Consider the following 13,446-nt stretch of genomic DNA (forward strand, 5'->3'; position numbering starts at 1 on the left):
ACACTAACAAGATACACATATCATAATACACGTATCTTCCAAAATGCCTGTCTTCCAAAATAAAGTACCTTGATTAACCGAACTCATTTCCCATCACACATTTCTGTAAATTACAGAGTCAATATTATCTTTTTTATAAAAAGAAACCCCAAGGTACAAGTTATTTGTCCAGTAATAGTGAGTCTTTTAGAGAAGTGAAATTAAAATATTCTTGGTTCCAGTCCAGTGATCTATTACACAAACCCTTTTAAAGGGCCTGCCTACAGACAGTTCCCTGGAATAAAGTATGATGGCAGTTAATATATAATTTATCTATTTTCCATCATCTCCAGGGAACCCCAGAGTCACTTGAGAGAAGCTACAAAGACAGCAAAGAATGTTCCTTGCTTTCAAGAAGTCTGAAAAACAATATTAGCTTTCAATAAATTGGTCAGGTTACCCCAAATTGGCAAAAGAAGAAAACATTTGCCAAGTCTTCTTGAGGAAAATGAATTTATCAAAGCAAAGGTGTCAAAGCAGTAACAGCAAAACAAAGCTTCAGGGTTGGGTGCTGAAATAGGAAAAAGAAAACACTAATATTTAATGCCACTCTATTATAGTCCAAACCTCAGAGGGAATGTGGTTAGTAAGAATAAAACCTCTGTAAAATCACTGATGCCAAACAGGCTACAGAATGGGAATCTTGCCTACTATCCCTCTGAATACAAAATGTTAAACACAATTCATACACTCAGATTCCTTGAGACCACAGGCAGATCTTATAATCCAACTTCACAGTGAGTGAATCTCACTCTCAGAAAGACTAAATGGTACACAACATAATTCAGGATATTCCTCTAACAGAATTCTAGGGGAAAGCTACTGCTGTTACCCTATCTGGACCAACATTCTTTACTCTGTAAAGACAAAAGGAAAATTATGTGATTTCATAATGAATATCATGCCAAGAGAAAGCAGCATTCTTTCAGCACTTTACTCCAAGTAAGCCATCAGGTAACTATCCTCTTAATAAAAAAATAAAATTTATCAAAAGAAATATTATTAGTTATAAACCCAAGAGAATTTAAAACGTATGTTCAAACAAAAACTTATACACGAATGTTCATAAGAGCATTATTCATAATTGCCAAAAAGTGAAAACAATGCAAATGTCCATCACTGATGAATGATTCAACAAAATGTGATCTATCCATACAATGAATTATTATTCAGCCATAAGAAAGACATTAAGTACTGAAACATGCTACAACATAGATGAACCTTAAAAACATTACGTAAAAGAGGGCTTCCCTGTTGGCGCAGTGGTTAAGAATCCGCCTGTCAATGCAGGGGACATGGGTTTGATCCCCGGTCCGGGAAGATCCCGCATGCCGCGGTGCAACTAAGCCCGTGCACCACAACTACTGAGCCTGCGCTCTACAGCCCGCGCGTCTAGAGCCCGCGCTCTGCAGCAAGAGAAGCCACCGCCATGAGGAGCCCGTGCACAGGAACGAAGACCCAACGCAGCCAACAAAAAATAAATAGTAAAAATAAATAAATTTTTTAAAAATTAAGTAAAAGAAGCCAGAAACAAAAGGCTATATGATTTCATTTAAATGAAATGTACAGAACAGACAAACCAATAGGGACAAAAATCAGACTAGTGATTGCCAGAGGATGAGGAAAGGAACTGCTTAACGGATACGAGGTTTCATTTTGGGATGATGAAAATACTCTGAATCTAGACAGTGGTGGTGGTGGCTGCACAACATTGTGAATGTACTAAAAGCCTCTGAACCACACATTTTAAATGGTGAAAATGATGAATTTTATGTTACGTGAATTTTACCTCAGTAGGAAAAAAGAAGTATTTTCTAAGTGTTAGTTATCTAGTACCTGTATCTCTCACTACTTAACAAAATGCTGTGTTCATAAAAATCTTTCAAAAACACTTTTTTAAAATTTAATATACTTACATTCTAGAAAAGAATAGAGACAGTACACGGATCACTGGTTGTCAGGGGCTGGTGAGGGGGGATAGGTGAGGCACAAGTTTTTTAGAGCACTGAAACTACTCTATATGACACTGTAATGGTGAATATAAGATATTTAAAGTTTGTCAAAACCCACAGAACTTTAAAGCACAAAGAATAAACCTTAATGTGTGCAAATTTTGAAACAATCATTTGAGAGATAAAGAGATCTCAGCATGGAATGCAGAATGCAATAAAACAATCTAAATCTATTACACATATGAAACAACCTTATTTGGGGGTGGAGGAATAAGGTGCTGACCCCTAAGTAATGCTGGAAATAAGTGGAGTCTATCAGTCTAAAGGCAAAAGGAACTATCCATAAGCACTGTACTCTAGTTGATAAAGTGTTTTCCCACAGGGGGACAGATTAACAATTCTCAAACCACTTCACGTGAATACTGGAACTGAAGAATTAAGTAAATGGATGCCAGAGGGTGGGAGCCAGGTTTCTCACTGGTGGAGTGGAAGAGGTTACAATGATCCATGTGGTAAGGAATTAGCGTTGGAAATATCAGTATGAATTCATGTTTAGCTTAATAGACAAAGGGCTACATACAGAAATATTTATAGATATGTGTATATACACAGCTTAATATATACACCCATCTCCTTGCTCTGTCACTCAGGCTGCCTAGAAGCAACAACACTCTGGTAGCAACCAGCACATCTAGCACACAAATCTTGGTTTCAAATACCACTTTCCAACACAAGGAACTAGAGCTCCTTAGAAAAATGACTGTACGACTGAGGAATGACATATAAAAGATGAGCCTGAAGCATTTTATGTTGCCAAAAAGAAATTATTCACACACAAAGGGGAGGGATACAGGAGCCAACTGAAAGGGCTCCCAGTGGCCAAAGCTGGACAATTTGAGCAATGATATTGATGTAGATACTCTACCTTTAAGGAGGTAGAGCATAACTCATCATTCACCAAGTGTGGGCTATGCATAGTGACTTTCTTCCAGAGTATAGTATAGAAGGGAAGGCACAAAAGGGTAGCTTTACAGTGGAGAAAACAAACACTAGCACAAGTTAAGTGATGAAGGTTAACAGTAACACTGATAAGTCATATGTACTCTTGATATGTGATGAGAATGGCACTTTACCTCTGTGGTCTTCCTTCCAAAATCATATTACATCAGTCTAACCATTAGAAAAACATCAGACAAATGTCCAATTGAAAGACATTCTACAAAAATACCTGATCAGTTATCTTCAAAATTGCCAAGGTCATTAAAAACAAGGAAAGTCTGATATATTGCCTCAACCAAGAGAAGCTAAGGAGACATGACTATTAAATGTAATGTGGCATGCTGAATGGGATCCTGGAACACAAAAAAGGACATTAAAGAAAAAACTGTGGAACTCTGAATAAAGTATAGACTTAGTAACAATGCATCAATATTGATTAATTGTGACATATGTAACACACTAATGTAAGATGTTAATAATTGGGTGTGGGAAACCGGGTGTGGGATAGACAGGAACTCTCTGTACTATCTCTACAATAATTCACTAAATCTAACACTGCTCTAAATAAAACATTTATTATTTTTTATTTTTTAATTTTTTTTGCGGTACGCGGGCCTCTCACTGTTGTGGCCTCTCCCGTTGGGGAGCACAGGCTCCGGACGTGCAGGCTCAGCGGCCATGGCTCACAGGCCCAGCCGCTCCGCGGCATGTGGGATCCTCCCGGACCGGGGCACGAACCCGTCTCCCCTGCATCGGCAAGCGGACTCTCAACCACTGCGCCACCAGGGAAGCCCCTAAAACATTTATTTTTAAAGTTTATTTCTATAAAGTTGTAAACATTTATACATGGTCTTGGCCTTCAAGAAGCTTGTTGTCTCATTGTGAGGTAAGATACATGCTCATGAAAGAAGTATAAAATACAAAAGTAAGAAAATATTAAATTGAGAAATACAGATAAAAGTATTTAGGAATATGGAGAAGGTCTACAAGTGTAAGGGAAAACTTCATCAAGGAGGTAAAACTTAAGTTTGTACCTTAAAATGTACTTCAGGGTACCAAAGTAAAAAAGAACGATGATAAATTGGTACACTTACAAGAAACAGAAGGGTGAAGAAGCAAGGAAAAACTAAAAGAAATGAAAGTATTTAGCCCTGAAAAGTGAAGACTTAAATAAGAGGCATAAGAGCAGTGTTCAAATACTTCAAGGGTCATGTAACAGAACTAACAGAGTTACATCATATGCCCATTTAACTTACTAGCTGACCTCTGGTAAAATGTGACCAACACTCAAGGACAAAGAGAGTGACAGCTGCTCTACAGAGCCACAACAGGAAATGCCAATTTGGAAAGACAGGAAGCAGGTGGCCAAGTTCTTCTCTACAACTTTCAGAGGACAGTGTGCATGTGAACCCAATGAAGCAGAAACTTAGATTCAAATCCTGCAAACATTTATTGACCACTTACCATGTGCCAGGTGCTTCCATACATATTATCTCATTTAATATTCATAACATATCGATAAACATTTATTAATGTTTTGTATTTATACATTAACAGCCTCAATGTACAAATACAGTAAAATTAATCCTGCAAGAAAGCAGGAACACATTAAAATTCTCCACCACCCCCCACTCTCTGATAAGCATTTGATAGCTCTTAAAAGGCAAAATTTTTTTTGAAGGCCTACATATCTACATAATTTTCTCCCTCTTGCTCCTTCCTTCAGTCAAGCTTAGTGGCTCTCAGTCTGTAAAATGCTTAAGAACTAAATAATTATAAATGCAAAAACATGCACACTACGCTTTTTAAACAATTTAAGGGATTTTCAAGTACAGTTTTCATCTTATGTAATTTTTGTCTCAAGCACTGACTTTAGAGCCAAATCCTGTGGATGAGGTGCAGCCCCATCTCAGGCTTATTCCATGGGCACTGTAAGGCAGCATCAGGGAAAGGAGGTAGAGAGGCTGACTCCTACTGCAACATGAAGAAGAACATTCTAACAACAATCAGAGCTATCTAAAAATGGCACGGGCTACCTCAAAGTAATGAATTTTCTGTCATCAAGGGTGTTCAAACAGAGGCTGAAAAATCACTGAGAACATTTGAGAAGAGAGCAATTGGGTAAGAAGCTAAAATCTCTTCCAAATCTTAGATTCTATAATGGGGAGACTTTTAAAACCTGACAGGTGGGCAATCTAGCTGAGAACAACAAAATGAAGAAAGACACCAAGGCAAGAATGACATGGTATGTGGAAAAGCCCAATGCTGGGGAAACACAGAAGCTCATTTCCATCAGCAGATGCCTGTATTTGCTATTTCATCTGCCAGGAAAGCTCTTCCATCTCTTAGGCCACAGCTCAAACATCTTCTCCTCATTGAGGCCTCCCCACCACCCCCACCAGTCACTCACTTGTCACATCAGCTTGTTTTATTTTCTTCATGGTTCCCATTAGGAGTCAGCAAACTTTTTCTTTAAAGGGCCAGACCACAGGCCAAATCCAGCTTGCCCCATGTTTCTGTATGGCCTATGAGCTAAGAATGGTTTTTACATTTTTAAATGGTTGAAAAAAAATCAAAAAGCAGAATTCAAACATTTTGTGACATGGGAAAATTGTATGAAATTAAAATTTCAACGTCCAAAGTTTAATGAGAACACAGACACACTCGTTCATGTACTGTACTGCCTGTGGCTGCTTTTGCACTAAAACAAGACAGTTGAGTAGCTGCAACAGAGACTGTATGGCCCATAAAGCCTAAAATATTTAGTTTCTGGTCTTTTACAGAAAAAGTTTGCTAATCACTGATTTGTAGCATTACCTGAAATTATCTCTATTTGCTTATTTGCTATCCTCATTCTCACACACACAGAATAAAGCTCCATGAGGGCAGGGACTCTGCCCCCCACTGTTGCTCAGTACTTACCCAGAAAAAAATCCTGGAACAAAATAAGGGCTCAACAAATACTTGACTGATAAATTAATGAGTGATCCATAAATACCACTCTGAGGAGTTCAAACTTAAGCCTTCAGCCATTATAGGTTTTGTATATATATGACAGGCAAAAGAAAAGGGGAAATATTCCAGTAGAGGGGAGCAAAGAGCTTAAAGCAATGGTGGTCATCAATTAGTCCAGGTTATTGGGTTTCTTCATCAAATTGTACAGGTTTTTTGTGCTCATAAAAGATTCTCTCAACTACTGTAAGGTGTCACAACACTGTCAGCTGACTGTGCTTCTGTTTATCATAAGATGCAAATACTCTGAGAAATCTCATTTCCTATACCTGGTACACAGCAGCCACACCATGCCAAATCTTAATAAGTACTCATAATTTTAATAGATCTAGATCACGTGCTAATGAATTTTTAATATCTGAATCCTTCCTATGCTGCTGATCATCAATCTATTCTGTAAGCAGCTGAAAACTCTTCAGAAATTAAAAGGTTACCGCCCACAGACCAGAAGCAGCTTTATAATCTTTCTATACTAGCCAGCGAGTGGGTGTGTGATTTCAAAAAAAATACAAGTCAACTCTGTCGGTAGAGGACAAGGTATTGTTCCATTAAAATCCCACCCATAAGCATCATTTGTTACACACTAGTAAAACTACCACCTACTCATAATCCGAGTCTTACTCTTCTAATACAAGTGGAGAAAAAAATGTATCTACCTCCTGGAGGAATCTTGTCATTAACACATTAACATTTTCATAAGGTTCTCTCCTTCCAGGCTTTGCAACAATTTCTATACACAGGTACTTCAAAGACAAGGATTTGGTTTAGTCAATAACTTCCAAATGTAAGATACTGGTCAGACGGCATAAACAAATCAAAGTTTTGCTTTATTCTAAAGCAGCTAACTGCTTTTTAATTTAGGAATTCAGACCTTTCATAGAGATGCTTATGGTACAGGTACCTCTGATAAGTATGTCAGACTTAACAGCAACCATTTTGGATTAAGACAAGTGTGTGTTCATCTTCCTTTCCTCTATGACAAGTCAGGATGAAAAGGCTGCCTGCAAAAGCACTGGCTAAGATCTACCAAGACTAATGTGTAAAGTGTCCCCAAAGAAGAGGGGGGAAATCAGCCAACAGTTTAAGTGGGCTGCTTCAAGAAACTACTGCAGATTCACCTGGGGGATGTTCACCATCAATGTTAGGGATGAACCAAACCAACCCCTGGACAAACACTACACATACCTTTGCTTAAGCTGAAAAAGCTGGGGTCTGCAAGCTATAAATGGATCTCTGGCCCTTTAGAGAAGGTGCAACTCACTGAGCCCCTCTTCCCTTCCTAAAAGGGTTAATAAAAGGCACCTGGGACCAAGCCCAGCCAGCCCAGACTCGCAGGCCACCGCGCACCACCAATTCTCCCCGTTCCCAGAACTGCCGGCTCCCTCCTCCCCTCAAACGACAAGTTCAAAATCAAAACAAAAGGTGCAAAACTGCTTTCAGGTGGCAACGGCTAAGCCCCAGTGGCCAACTTCTAGGGACGCCAGGGCAGGCGAGGGCTCGTAGGATCCCCGACCCCCTAGAGCCAGCTTCCAGACAGTCCTTCGGGCCTCGGCCCACCTCCTCACACGTCCCTCCCTCCCCGCGGCCCTGGATGGGGTGCTGGGAAGGGGGCGAGGCGAAGGGGAGGGGAGAGAAACCCCAGGGTCAAAATGACAGCGGAACGGGCCAGGAGAGGAAAGAGGCCCGGAGGGATGCTGGGGGTCGAGCCCTAGGCCCAGGGCTTCAGCCCCGAACGGTGGCGACCAAGGGTCCCACCCGCGCCAGGCCGCGAGCGGGAGGCCCGGGCCGCGTCGGCGGCGCCGCCCGGCCACGCTCCCCTCACAACTCTCCCCTCCCGGGCCACAGGGGCCGTGAGGGGCCGCGGCCGCCGCCAGCGTCGGAGGCGGGGGCACTCACTCACCGGCGGGGAGGGGAGGAGCAGCCGGCGTCTCCGCCAGCGCCGTCGCTCGCGCTCAAGCACCGGCTCCTGCCGCTGCGGCCGCCGAGCCCGGTCCATCCCCCCCCAACCACCCCCCTCCCGGCCCTCCCCCCGCGCCGCCTCAGCCGCCGCCTCCGCAGCCGCCGCAGTCGCCACAGCCGCCTCAGTCCCAGCACGGGAGCGCGAACCGGCGCGAGGAGGCGAGAGCGCGCGCGCGCCCGCCGCCACCACCCACAACCTCCGCCCCCGGCAGGCGGCGCACGCGCGAGGCGGCGGCGGGCGCGCGCACGCTGCAGGGGGGGCACGGCCCCGAAAGACGTGGCCCCGCCCACCCACGCGGTCCCGGGCCCCTGGGCTGTTTAGCTGCAGGTTAGCTCTTCACCGCCTAAAGCTCTGGGAACCGAGTTCCTCTGGCCTGGCCCCGATTTCTGAGAGCGAAGGGCCACGGCAGCTCAGGTGTGAGCGGATTTCTGACCGCCGCTCCGGGTCCCTCACCTGTTCTGCTTACCTTCAATCGTAAGGCCTTCTTTCCTCCTCGGATCCAGCAGGTTTTCGGCCGCTGCTGGCAGGGGCTTATTACTATTTCACGTCCGCTTTTACCACTCATGGGAACACAAGCAGCCATCAGCCTACCCCTTTATTACTGCATTTTCCTAATTCATATATTCGTTCTTCGCTTATGTATTGAGGCTCCTTCCGTGTGCTAGGCCCTGTATGAGTTACTGGAAGTACAACGTGGGGATAAAGAGTCATGAAGTTAGAACCCGTGGAGAAGGAAAACGTTAAAGGGAGAATCACAAAAAAATTAAAATTTGCAAATAGTAAAATCTCTTCTGAGAGGTGCATGGTGCTAAGAGAGCCTGTATTAGGGGGAGGAAGGAAGGAGATTGATTCAGGCAAGGATTTTCCGGCTGGAATCTGAAGGTTGACTTGGAGGGACTTAATTATGTCCAGGGGATGAGAGCTTGGCGTGGCCGGAATGGGGCACTGAATGTGGAGTGGAGTGTGAGTCGGGGCAGGGGACCAGTTAGGAGGCTGCCTTAACAGCCAAAGCAAGGTAGACTGGTGGTAGAGAAGAGTCCTTTTTAGGGAGTATAATGAACAGGACTTGATAGATTGATTAAGATTGAGGCCAAGGAGGTGGCAAGGTTGACTGTTAGATTTGAGGTTGGTAGGGATGCATCTGTAGATCTCAGGAGCTCTTGAAGAAGGCCGTTGAGGAAAGTAACTCAGAATGGATGATAAACGTAAAAGCTAAAACTATTAAGTAAATTTCTAGAAAAAAACATACAGAAAAAAGTCTATGTGATTTTGACATAGGCAAAGATTTCTTAGGACACAGAAAGCATGAACCATAAAAGAAATGATTCATAAGTTGAACTTAATCAAAATTTTAAACTTTTGTTCTTTGAAAGACACCATAAAGAAAATGAAAAGGCAAGCCATAGATGGCAGGGGGGATTTGGAGTACAATATATTTGACAAAAAACTTGAATCCAGAATATATAAAGAACTCTTATAAGTGAATAGTAAGACAACCCAAAAAACAATGGGCAAAAGATTTTAATAAACACTTCACTGAAGAAGATATAAAAATGGCAAGTAAGGGACTTCCCTGGTGGTCCAGTGGGTAAGACTCCAAGCTCGCAATGCAGAGGACCTGGGTTTGATCCTGGTCGGTGAACTAGATCCAACATGCATGCCGCAAGTAAGAGTCCACATGCTGCAACTAAGAAGCCCACGTGCCGCAATGAAGATCCCACATGCTGCAACTAAGACCCGGCGCAGCCTAAATAAATATTTTCTTTAAGTGGCCAATAAGCAACAAAAAGACATTCAGTATCTTTTGTCATCCAGGGATTTGCAAACTAAAACCACAAGGAGATGCCTCTACACCCTCATTACAGTAGCTAGAATTAAAAAGACTGGTGACCCAGCAACCACATTCCTACACATATCCTTAACTATACTTAAGCTCCAAATAAAGATAATAACAAAGTCATACTTCCACCTAACACGACACAACTAACCTGCATACAACCAAAACACATATAACGCTTTCCACAAAAGAGGATGCAGCGCTTTCCTGGTGGTGCAGTGGTTAAAACTCCGCCTGCCAACACAGGGGACACAGGTTCGAGCCCTGGTCCGGGAAGGTCCCACATGCCACGGAGCAACTAAGCCCGTGTGCCACAACTACTGAGCTCTCATGCCACAACTACTGAAGCCTGCACAGCTAGAGCCCGTGCTCTGCAGCAAGAGATGCCACTGCAATGAGAAGCCCGCACAACGCAATGAAGAGTAGCACCTGCTCTTGCTGCAACTAGAGAAAGCCTGCACGCAGCAACGAAGACCCAACACAGCCAAAAGTAAATAAATAAAATAAATTAAAAAACAAAACAGGATGCAAACTTCTTGGGTGATATTCCCTTTCTGCTTTTGACATCCTGTAACTTAATACTGTGCTATAAAGTTAACTGTATTATTAATACATCTCCGTTGTGCAGCAGCAATCAAATCTTTGCCTGTTGATTGAGAAGCATGAGATTCCCCAAAAGACCAAATGACAACCTCAACTTCCAATTTAACAAACATTTTTGTGTCTCCTGATGGAAACATTTTTCCCTTTGGAACTAAGACCTCTAGACTAGCAGAGCTTCTGGCCATTTCTCCTTCCAGGCAAAATGAGCAACCAGGTGCACTGCTTGAGGTTTTGCCAAAAGGTAGGCTATTCCTTCACTGTTATTCTTCAAGGGTATCCCAGAAAGGGGCTGCAGCGCTGCAGCAGTCTGTTTTCACCGAGCCTGCATATTGTACGGGACCTGTGTAAACCAGGCTGTAAACCACGACTGAATTTTCTCTTCCCCAGTCTGCTGGTCATAGAGGATGCCCCATGAGACTATAGGTGTGGGCTGAGAGAGAGAAGACAGTGCAGCAGGAGCAGTGGCCGTGGGCATGTGGGCCACTTCTTCACACAACTTACTTGTGCCTTATGTGTGCTCATTCAAGCCCAGTCTCATACATGCCACTTCACTGAAAATGGAGCGCAGCTGGGCATGCACAACTTTATAGCTTGTGGATCAGACAACACCCAGCTCATTCGTGATGGGCAGCTCCAGTCACATGGTAACTTGATGGCTCATGGTTAAGAGTTCAGTCTCTGTTAAGGCTCTGTAGCAAGCCAAAGGCTGTTTCTCAAAAAGAGAGTAGTGGGACCTCCCTGGTGGCACAGTGGTTATTGCATATATAGTATACCCTAATGAAGTTATTGTTAGAAAAGAATTCATTTGATGGGATTTATAGCAGGTTAGAAACAGAACAACAGAGGATTAGTGAACTAAAAGACATGCAGCAGAAAGTATTCACATTAAAGCACAGAAAGGGACCTCCCTGGTGGCGTAGTGGTTAAGAATCCTCCTGCCGATGCAGGGGACACGGGTTCAATCCCTGGTCCAGGAAGATCCCACATGCCGCAGAGCAACTAAGCCCGTGTGCCACAACTACTGAGCCTGTGCTCTAGAGCCCGCGAGTCACAACTACTGAGCCTGTGTGCCACAGCTACTGAAGCCCGCGTGCCTAGAGCCCAGGCTCTGCAGCAAGAGAAGCCACAGCAATGAGAGGCCCGCACGCTGCAACGAAGAGTAGCCCCTGCTTGATGCAACTAGAGAAAGCCCACGCACAGCAACGAAGACCCAATGCAGCCAAAAATAAATAAATAAATGAAAATATTTTAAAGTTTATACAGAGAGACAAAGACCCAGAAGAGTCAACACAATATTGAAGAAGAGCTTAGAGAACAGACACTATCTGACTTTAAGCCTCACTATAAAGCTACGGTAATTAAGACGGAGTGGTATTGGTGAAAGAGTGGACAAACAGATGAATGGAACAGAATACAGCACCCAGAAATAGATCCATATAAATATAATCAACTTTTCTTTGACAAAGGAGCAAATTCAATGCAATGGAGAAAAGCAATCTTTTCAACAAATGGTTCTGGGACAACTGGACATTCATATGCGAAAAATGAATCTAAATACAGACTTTATACCCTTCACAGAAATGAACTCAAAATGTATCATAGGCCTAAGTATAAAAGACAAAACTTGAAACTCCTAGAAGATAACATAAGAGAAAATCTAGACAACCCTGGGTATTGTGATAAGTTTTTAGATACAACACAAAAGCATGACCTATATGTCTTAGTCCATTCAGCCTGCTATAACAATGTACCACAGACTGGTTAGCTTGTAAACAGCAGAAATTTATTTCTCCCAGATCTGGAAGCTGGAAGTCCAAGGTTGTAGTGTTGGCATTGTTAGGTGAGAACCCTCTTCTGAGTTTCAGACATCTTGTATCCTCACATGGTAGAAGGGGCTGAGAAATCTCCCTGGAGCCTCTTTTATGAGGTACTAATCCCATTCCTGAGGGATTTAAAAACCTCTTACAGGCCCCACCTCCTAATATCATCATCTTTAGGGGTTAGGATTTCAACATATAAATTTTGAGGGGACACAAACCTTCAGACCATAGCACCATGAAAGAAATAATTGATAAACGGAACTTCATTAAAATTAAAAACTTCTGATCTGTGAAAGACACAGTCAGGAAAGTGAGAAAACAAGCCACAGACTGGGAGAAAATATTTGCAAAAGACATACCCAAAATATACAAAGAACTGTTACAACTCAACAATAAGAAAATGAACAACTGATTAAAAAATGAGCAGAAGATCCAAACAGACACCTCATCAAAGAAAATATACAGGTGGCAAATAAGCATATGAAAAGATGTTTCATATCATCTGTCATTAGGGAAATGCAAATTAAAGCAATGAGATACCACTACACACCTATTAGAATGGCCAGAATCTGTAACACTGACAGTACTACTCTTGAGGATATGAAGCAGCAAGAGCTCCCTTTGTATCGCTGGTGGGCATGCAAAATGATACAGCCACTTTGGAAGAAGCTTGGTGGTTTTTTACAAACCTAAACATACTCTTACCATACAATCCAATAATTGTGCTCCGTGGTATTTGCCCAAAGGAGATGAAAATTTATGTTCATGAAACAAACTGCATACAGATATTTATAGCAGCTTTACTCTTAACTGCCAAACCTTGGAAGCGACTAAGATGTCCTTCAGTAAGTGAATGGGTAAATAAACTTTAGTACGTCAACAGAATGGAATATTTTTCAGTGTTCGAAAGGAATGAACTGTCAAGCCTTGAAAAGACATGGAGGAACCTTAAATGCTTATTACTAAGTGAAAGAAGCCAACCTGAAAAGGCTATACATTGTATGATTCCAACCATATGACGTTCTGAAAAAGGCAAAACCATGGAGACAGTAAAAGGATCAGTGGTTGCTGGGGGGAGGGGGAGAAGGAGCTGAATCTGCAGGGCACAGAGGATCTTTAGGGTAGTGAAAATACTTTATATTACACTATAATGGTGGATACACGTCATTATACATTTGTCAAAACGCATAGATTGTACAACCCCAAGAGTGAACCCTAACATGA

At 42.6% G+C, this 13,446-nt stretch overlaps 1 protein-coding gene across 2 annotated transcripts in view; it reads right to left on the minus strand.

The window, feature by feature from the left end:
- TMCC1 (transmembrane and coiled-coil domain family 1) overlaps positions 1-8,019 on the minus strand; it is a 221,290-nt gene extending 213,271 nt beyond the window's left edge. The window contains exon 1 of one of the 2 annotated variants that reach the window (XM_089919767.1): positions 7,903-8,019. The gene's annotated coding sequence lies outside the window, so the exon portion shown is untranslated. The other variant, XM_089919768.1, reaches the window with a different exon arrangement.
- Between the last annotated feature and the right edge of the window lie 5,427 nt (positions 8,020-13,446).

Source organism: Delphinapterus leucas, chromosome 10, assembly GCF_059928025.1.
Source record: "Delphinapterus leucas isolate spDelLeu-1000000601 "Yukka" chromosome 10, BTC_Dleu_Yukka2, whole genome shotgun sequence".
NCBI lineage: Eukaryota > Metazoa > Chordata > Mammalia > Artiodactyla > Monodontidae > Delphinapterus > Delphinapterus leucas.